Source organism: Gracilinanus agilis, chromosome 5 (assembly GCF_016433145.1).
Source record: "Gracilinanus agilis isolate LMUSP501 chromosome 5, AgileGrace, whole genome shotgun sequence".
NCBI classification, from domain to species: Eukaryota; Metazoa; Chordata; class Mammalia; order Didelphimorphia; family Didelphidae; genus Gracilinanus; species Gracilinanus agilis.
Window position 1 is genome coordinate 164,374,945 of NC_058134.1, and position 8,950 is coordinate 164,383,894.

General features: G+C 38.7%; 1 pseudogene; it reads right to left on the reverse strand.

The window, feature by feature from the left end:
• Positions 1-2,927: 2,927 nt before the first annotated feature.
• Positions 2,928-7,301, reverse strand: LOC123249995 (annotated as a pseudogene).
• Between the last annotated feature and the right edge of the window lie 1,649 nt (positions 7,302-8,950).

The following is an 8,950-nucleotide window of genomic DNA, read 5'->3' on the forward strand; positions in this document are numbered from 1 at the left end:
ATGTCTATCCTTACATAGGGCAAGTCAGGGAGTTATTAAAACTCCCCCCCGCCCCCATTCACTCAGAATTACCCTTTCCATCTCATGATGGCATTCTTAGTCATTCTGGATTATTTCATTTGATGGCTAATGGATATTATCTTGAGACTTTGGTAAACCTTGATAAATGATAATTCTTGCAGGAGGAGGGCACACTGGTCCTCATTTCCCTGAATTCCTGTATTATGGTAGGGGATCTAATCCTCTTACAAATGCAAGGCAATCATTCCCTTTCTTCTATGTATTATTAAGGTTTTGTTCTACCTTTCACCCTAAACTCTACCTCCTTCTGCTTTCCCAATTTTCTGTCCTTCAAGTCACCCAAGATCACCATCTTTACTTTCTGTCTCCAAAAACAATTTCACCCATTTGCTTTCTTCTTTTCATTCACATAATCAAAACCCTCTTTCAGCCTCTCATCATAGGTTTCCTAAGCTAATGAAATAGGTTCTTTATGAGTTCCCTCCTTCTGGCAATCAATTCTTTCTTCAGTTCATACTCCATATAGTGGCCTAATTATTATTCTTAGAAGCAAGGTCATACTATGGCACTACTTTTTTCAAGAATCTCCAGAACCAAATACCAAAAACTCTTCTGTTTGGCATTCAAAGTCATTGATGATCAAAATTCAGCTTCTCTTTCCAGGTTTATTTTGCTTTACTTCCTGTTATATACATTATGTTTCCATAACTCATAATGTACTATTTTCTAACTGTATGCCTTTGCATGAATGATCCCACCAGGTTTAGAATACTATCCCTCCTCATCTTTGCCTCTTGATGTCATTAGCTCTCTGCATGGCTCAGCTTAGTCATCAACATCTACACTGAAATTTCTCTGACCTCTCTCCCCTCATTAGTACTGTCTCTTAAAATAAGTGTTTTTTTATTCATTGCTGTCCACTTTTCATTTCCTTGAAGGTAGATAAAAATAACTCTAGGGGAATATAAGTTACTTAGGGAAGGGACTGTTTCTTTTTTGTCTTTGTATTCCCATGGTGTAACAGATACTTGTTGAGTTGAACTGAATTATTATTGAATTAATTATTTTTCTCTCTGTTCCTTCATTACATTTACGAGGGATCATTTCTCTAATTGAGTTTTTTTAATTCCCTTCATACCTGTCTTGGGCTTTTGTATTTCTTCCTTTCTACACTCCCTCAGTCATAACCTCTAAAGGGTTCAATTTCACTCTGTAGGAGAAGATTCTTAGACAAAAAAATTGCCAAAGAGGTATCTATCTACATTTAAAGAAGTCACTTCCTTGCCTTGAAGTTTGCTGTACCAATGAAATTAAATTCAGTCGTTCTCTCTTTCTCTATCATTATGGAAGCATCTACCAAATCACATGCAGCCCCAGGCCTTCTCTTCTTTATAAGCAACGCTATTTCTTCTAATCAATTAGCTATTGAACAATTTACCACTAAAACCTGTGTTTGATATAAATTTAAGATGTACAAAACAGAGCTCATCACCTTCCACTCCAAACTCACCACTCTTTGTAACCTTCCTATTTAGGTCAACATCATCAAGATGTTTCTAGTCATTTAGATTCATAACCCCTATATTTTTCACTTTCCTTCACTCCATGTACTCAATCAGGTCCTAAGCTTTGTTGATTGTTCCTATAAAGGCCTCCCATGCATCCTCTCCTCTCCAGACAGACAGCCACCAACTTAGTCTGTCATCATCATCTCTTGCCTAGTCTATTCTATTTGCTTCTTAATTTGTTTCTCTTTTCTCTAATGTATCCCCTATGAAGCTATATGGTTTTGCTTTGTCCTTGTCCTTCACCTGCTCCCAAAGCTGCCAGAATTCTTTATCGATTTTAAGGAAAAATGTGACCTCCTCCCTTTCAGCATTCAAAGCTCCTCATATTCATTTCTAGGCTTCCCACACACCTTTACCTTCATTTCCTGGCACAGCGAAACTAGCCTACTTTATGTCCTTCATTCACAACATTCTGTCTCAAAACAGTGTCTTTGCATGCCACCTCTGTGTCTCATCTCTATATTTCCCTCTGTACTCTCAAAGCTCATCTCAATATCATTCCCTATGGGAGGAGCTCATTTTTTACCATCCCCAAAAGTATTTGTATTTACCTTCTATTTATTTACTGGTTATTTGATCCTTGTGGAGTCAATTAACCCCTCAGTGTCTCAGGCAACTCCTTAAGGATTAGTTTCAGAGTAGGCCCTCTGCAGTGGTAAAAATTTCTTCACTGTGAATTTATACTCCAAGGAACTCAGGAAAAAATGTGTGTGTGTGTGTGTGTGTGTGTGTGTGTGTGTGTGTGTGTGTGTGTGTGTATGTAAGTAGTTCTCACTATAATTTTTTTAACTCTTACCTTCTCTCTTTGAATCAATGCTGAGTATTGGTTCCAAGGTAAAAGAGCAGTAAGGGCTGCTCAATTGGGATTAAGTGACTTGCCAAAGGTCATATAGTTAAGAGGTATCTGAGACCAGATATAAACCCAGGACCTCTAATTTCTAGGGCTGGTGCTCTACCCATTGAGCAATATATCTGCCTTGTCTCACTATATAGTTTTTATCCACAGGAAAAATGGGATATAACATTATTAACTCAAGTTGTCTCATAAATAAAATGGTTACCTCTCACATCTATCACTCTTCTCTGCAAAAAAAATTTTAGATGGACTGTTTTCACTATCTAGTGAAAATCAACAGACTCTCTCCCTTGAAATGGCATTCAGAGTTTTTTGAGACAACCTCCTCTAGACTGCATGGTTTTCTTTAGAAGGTGCCATCTATTTTTAGACAATAGGATAAAACCCTTAGAGGCTATTCAAATGGCAAGGGAAAAGAGAATAGGGAGATGCTATTCAAATTTCCTCTTATTTCTTTATGACTTATTGTGTTCTCCTCCTCCTCAATATTCTTGTAAACCATCAATACTTCCAAAGTTTCCTCCTTCTAGGCCTCTGGCACATCCTTGGCCTCCTCTGCCACATCCTTGGCCTCCAAAGCCTTCACAACCACCACTGCCATGACCACCCCCTCAAAGTTCAAAGCTAGTGGAATTGGTCCAGTCCAGGGTGACTTTATTTCCATCAATTTTTTCATCCTTTATAGCCTGCTTCTCAATGTTAGCATCTTCTTTTGAGTTGAAGTCCACAAAACCAAGTCCTTTAGATGATCCTTGTCTGACTATTGTGACCCTCACTGAGCTTCTAAAGACTCTTTCAATGTTTCTTCTGTTGTGTTTACAGACAGACCTTTAATGAACAAGATTTTATTTGACTGGTTCCTTGGGGATGCGTTGGCTATGTTTTGTTCCTTTAGCTCCAACCAGATGGCTTCTTGCAGATGCTTCTCTGGGGTGCTATACACAAAATTGTTCAGCACCAGTATCTTGGAGTGGCTTGCTGTTTTATCGTAGTTGACTTTTCTACCCTGAATAGTCCAGAATGAGTAAATGACCATCAATATCATTTCCCTATTTCTCTTCCAAGGCCTTGTTCACATTCAATATTGACATTTCCATTGAGTGCATCCTTGGTACAGATCAGTCTGACCTCAATAACACTTTCAAACACTTCTTTGAGCTCCTCTTGAGATACTTTATATGGTAAATTCTTGATGAAGACCAACCTTGCATTTCAATCTTATCCTCTTTGCTTTTTCCAGCTTCATTTCAGAGCTGAGCACTTTGGAGTTACTGAGCTCCAGAGTCATGTCTTCAGTTGATTTGGATTCTATGTAATCAAACTTCCTGGTGGCACTAATGTACCTGTCCACAATAAGACCATTTGGCCAGTTTTTAGCTTGGAAGATGTTTTGATGAAGTTTGGTTTATCATTGAAGAGGCTGAAATATGTAGATTCTTCAGCTTCCAATTTTCTGTTTCTTTGGCTTTGGGGGCTTTCTGCTTGACAATTTCCCTTTTCCTCCTTCTGGGACTTCCTTGATCTGCACTTCTTTCTCTTCTTCTTCTTTCTCCTGTTCATCATCATCTTCCTCTCCTCATCAACTTCCTCCTCATCTTCATCTTTTTCCCCAGCTTTCCCAAGGGCAGCCTTCCCTCTGGCAGGGGTGGCATCCATAGTTTCTTTTTCAGATTCATCCAAATCTACTTCCTTCTCATCATTATCTTTATCCTCTTTCTCCTCTTCTTCCTCCTTAGAGTCTTGTTTGGCTGAAGGTGCTCTCACTCTGGTGACTTCAGATGGTTCAAAATCTTCATCTCTCAACATCTTCTTCAGACTCACTGTCCTCTTAGCATTCTTCCCATTGCTAGAGGTGGTGCTGCTGCTGCGGTGGCTCCCTTCTTGCTTGGTTTGACAACAACTTTGGCTAGGATGACCACTTTCTTGATAGGGGTCTCAGTGGCCATCTTACCAGCAGTCACAACTGCTTTCTTGGCAGATATGGTAGCAAGGAAGGTTGTTTTGGCTATAGCCCATTTTGCTAGTATAGCCACAGTCTTCTTGCCCTTCTTCTGAGGGACCACAACATCTTCTCCATTGCTTTCTTCATCTTCTGACATTTCCTCATTCTCACTATCTTTTCATCCTCACTGTCTTTTAGGGGAGAGGCCATTTTTTTTCAGCTCACCTTGATTTGTAGCAGCTTTGCCTAGTTTCACCAAGGTGGTGGAGGTGGAGTATACAGATTGGTCAGCAAAGGCTCAGGTAGTTTTGGCAGAAGCCTTCCCTAGTGGAGACTGAGAAGAAGACTGCCTCACTATAATTCTTACAGTGAATATTCATTAGGTGCATGTGCCTTTTTAAAATGATAAAATCAGGTTTTATTTTAACCTCCATATTACATTAAAATGTTTTTGATATGTCAAGTTCCTATGTAGAGGTTATACTGCCTAGTAGCTTTACCTCATTTTTGTCTGGGGGCCAACTAATCATTTGACAATGTGGAATTCATCATCCTTGAAGCCTGGGTTATTTAAAAATTACCACTGAGTCTCTTACTTAATGTGCTTAGTCCTTTCCTGTTATTCCAATTTCTCATTTTATTAAGCACATTTATTTACTCATTCTCCATAATGGAAAGTCAACAAGACTGGTAATAAACTCAATAGCAAGCCTTTCTGTCCTTCTTATAGAGTAAACATTTATGAAATCACTCCTTCATGCTTGGGAACTGCATGAGGCACTTTGTCCAGCTCCCACAACCTTAAACACTATTTCCTCTTTAATTTCTCACCCCACATTCTTCTAACCTTAATGCCATCAGTCTTCAAAACTAATGTCACAACTAGTTCTCATCACTCGAACTCATCATCAGGATTTGAACTTTATATTAATGGCTGTTTTAAGTTGCCAGGCACTCTTTATTTATTTTAAATTTGACAAAATGTCTGCGAAGAAAAGTGAATAGCCCTTTGTTTCTATCTCAGGCAAAATGATCTGAGCCTGGGTGTGAGAGCAGTACTTTCCCTGATTACTAACAAACCTCTAGGAGCTCTGAGTCAGACTGAGCAGGGGGCTAGTTAGCCAACTGTAGACCATTACTTAAACTCTAGGGTAAATTTATTACGTTTCTATAACTCCCCTAGATTTTCCACCCCAAAGCAAAAGTATATTAGATGAATGTTTGGCAAGCCCTTACCCTGCTGTAATTCCTTATATCTCCAACTATAATGAAGTATGCACTGATTTAGATATTCTCTGGAGGGCAGACCAGAATTCTGCTATTCATCTATGGTTGGCTACTTTGTAGTGTGTGATTGCAAAATTAGATGGGCCATTAAAAATGATAGGAAGAAAATGTTTAGATTGATGCACCCAATTGTGGATGGATATAGAGGTATGATTAGAGCTAGAAACATAGGCCAGCATTTAAGAAAAAGGGAAAAGTCTTGACTCTTGCCTGATACTCAACTCCTTTATAAATTGTACTCCTTTGAATTCTATTTGATTAATAATTATCACTAGGAGTTCTGATTGCAGGCTATGCAAAAAAGAACATAAATAAGAAGCTTCCTGTCCTTTCTGCCTATAGTTTGATGTATATGTGTATGCATGCATGTCTATATGTATGTACACATATAAATGGATGGTTTGATTTAACTTTCTATGGATACAGACGCCATGAGATGAACTTATAGTTGAATATTGCATTTTATTGATGAACAAATATATAGATCTACTATGTACACACATATTAAAGTTCTGCCTACATATAGCAGTAAAAGTAGTAGTAATAGTAGTAGTAGTAGTAGTAGTAGTAGTAGTAGTAGTGTGGTGGTGGTGGTGGTGGTGGTAGTAGAGTAATAGTGGTAGTGGTAGTAGTAGAGACAGTAGCAGTAGTGGTTGCAGCATATACCAGAAAGTACATTAAGTACTTTATAATTTCTTTCACATTTAGTCCTTAAAACAACTCTCGGAGGTAGGTGGTATTATCATTCCCCTTTTATATATGAGGAAAATAAGACAGAGATTTAGTGACTGACCCAGGATCACACAGCTATTAAGGGGACTCAGCTCTTTCTGACTCCAGGTCTATGGACTGCCCTACCTTGCTGCCCCATTAGGAGTGTTCTCTACTCTTCCATTAGTGCTCAGGATCTTCATGAGGAACAATCAAATAACTAACTGCTACTAAGTGTTTGAGGGCCATGTATTTGGCATTTTTTGCTCATGTTGATTTATAATCTCTAATCCTAATGCTACTTTCTTCATCAGCAAGAATTATTTTCTTTACTCTTATTCAATTATATTTGATGAGTGATTCATTTGAAATTTGATGTCTTGCCAGAGTCTCTAAATAATTAGCTTTCACATAAATAGCTATTGGCTCTGTCAGAGGCACAGTTAGGGTAGTGTAGTAGTTCTCAGACTTTTTGGTCTCAGGACTCAGTCCAATTCAATCCAATCAACATTTATTAAGTACCCATAACATGCCAGGAAGTATCCTAAGTGCTGGGGATACAATTATTAAATAGAAAAAAGAAACAGCCTCTGCACTCAGTAAGTTTACAATCTAAAGAGGGAGACAACACAACAAAAGAGGCAGGAAAATGGGGTGAGGGTTGGGGGGTGGGGTAAGGGAATAAGGGGAGACAGGAAACCAAGAGGAATACAGGAAACCATACCTGGTATGGGGTATCTTGTTCGAGGGAATTGAAACCAGGCAAGGCAGCAGATGAAAGGTGGAAGGATCTGAGAATTCAGTTTGCCTTCTCTAAGGGAAGACATTGGGAGAATTTTAGTACTTTACCTTCCAGCTCTCTAGAGGGGAGAGGTGACTTGGGGAGATAGTCAGTCAAGGCTTGAGTTAGCAGCATGGTGCTGAGTTTAGAAGTGATGAGCTCATCTTGGGAGTGAAATCATGTTCTATGGAGTTGAAACCAGGCAGGGCAGCAGATGCAAATAATTTTTACACTTTAACATGATAGAAGACTTCAAAGAACTTATGTTTACATGGGTTATACCCAATGACATTTCTAATATTAAACACAAAAATATCCTTTGTATCATAAAAATAATTTTGACCTCAAAGACCCTTTAAAAGTTCTCAGGGATCCCAAGATATTTCCAGGCAGTTGGGGAATCATTTGTGTAGTGCATAGTTGTCTGCCTCGGATGCCTATTTTGCAAGACTAAAATGTAACTGGAAATATTTTGAAAATAAAAATACAATGTAGCTAATTTATGATTTTCTAAATCATTAGGAAGGCCATAGGAATCTCTTCCTATTTAAGTTGGACACTTTCTGTGTGGTGGATGCAGACAGCCTTGAAGTGAGCCTAGTTTTGACTCTTACCTCCAAATACAGGCTTTTTTGTCTCTGTGCTATTCACATAAGTTCTTGGTGTTTTAAAGACTCTAACTTGCAGAGCTGTTGCTGCTTTGTATAGGCAGAGGGGTTTTTTCCATCTGGAGTTTCCTATACAGATGACCAGTTATCCATGTTCTTATACTGTCGTTGGTATGGGAAGGAAAAGGTCTCCTTTGAAAAGTAGGAGGAAGTTTCATGAGATTGAATTTTATTCTTTTTTTTTTAAACCCTTGTACTTCGGTGTATTGTCTCATAGGTGGAAGATTGGTAAGGGTGGGCAATGGGGGTCAAGTGACTTGCCCAGGGTCACACAGCTGGGAAGTGGCTGAGGCTGGGTTTGAACCTAGGACCTCCTGTCTCTAGGCCTGACTCTCACTCCACTGAGCTACCCAGCTGCCCCCTTGAATTTTATTCTTAAAGAACTCTAATATTTAGGATTTATTTTACTTTCACTCTAAGGACCCCTGAATAAGGAGCATACTTCTGAAAGCCTTTCTTGAATTTTTTTTTACAATTATATTTTAATTTCTGTTTTCTACTAATTTATTTATTTGTTGTTTTATTAAAAAAAGAGTCATTTAACTTTCTCTGAATCTCAGTCACCTCATCTCTAAAATGAGAGGGTAGAACTAGCTGACCTCTACGGTCCCTTCCGGTTGTGTATTTGTCATTCCATGGGCACTTCGAGAATTCTGTTTAAGGGAAAGCAAGGATTCAATGTCACAGTTTTTGGTCCTAAAATCCAGTCTAGTGTATGTTATAGATCTCAGTGACCAGCAGATGGCACTGGTGTTCCTCCATAGATCATCTGCAGTATTTGAAACTTGTCAAGAGGAGGCTCATTCCAACAACCCTTCTTAAAAGCAGCACAATAAAGGAGCCTTTTGCCTATTTATCCAAACTGATTGAGATTCTCCTTGTGCAGGTGCAACTAATCCTTTCAAGATGGAATAAAGCTCTACAGATCCACCTTGTGTTGTATAAAATGTAATATATTCACTGGTCTTTAATGTTTCTCCTGCTCCTTGCAAGAAGAAAAGCCCAGTATTGTAAAATATGGTGTCGGTGTGTTTAAGCAATAAGGGGATTGTTCCATTGTCTAGTGTCAACCTGGCCAGGATGCAATTTCCTTTTTCCTGTTCTCAAAATTAGCTG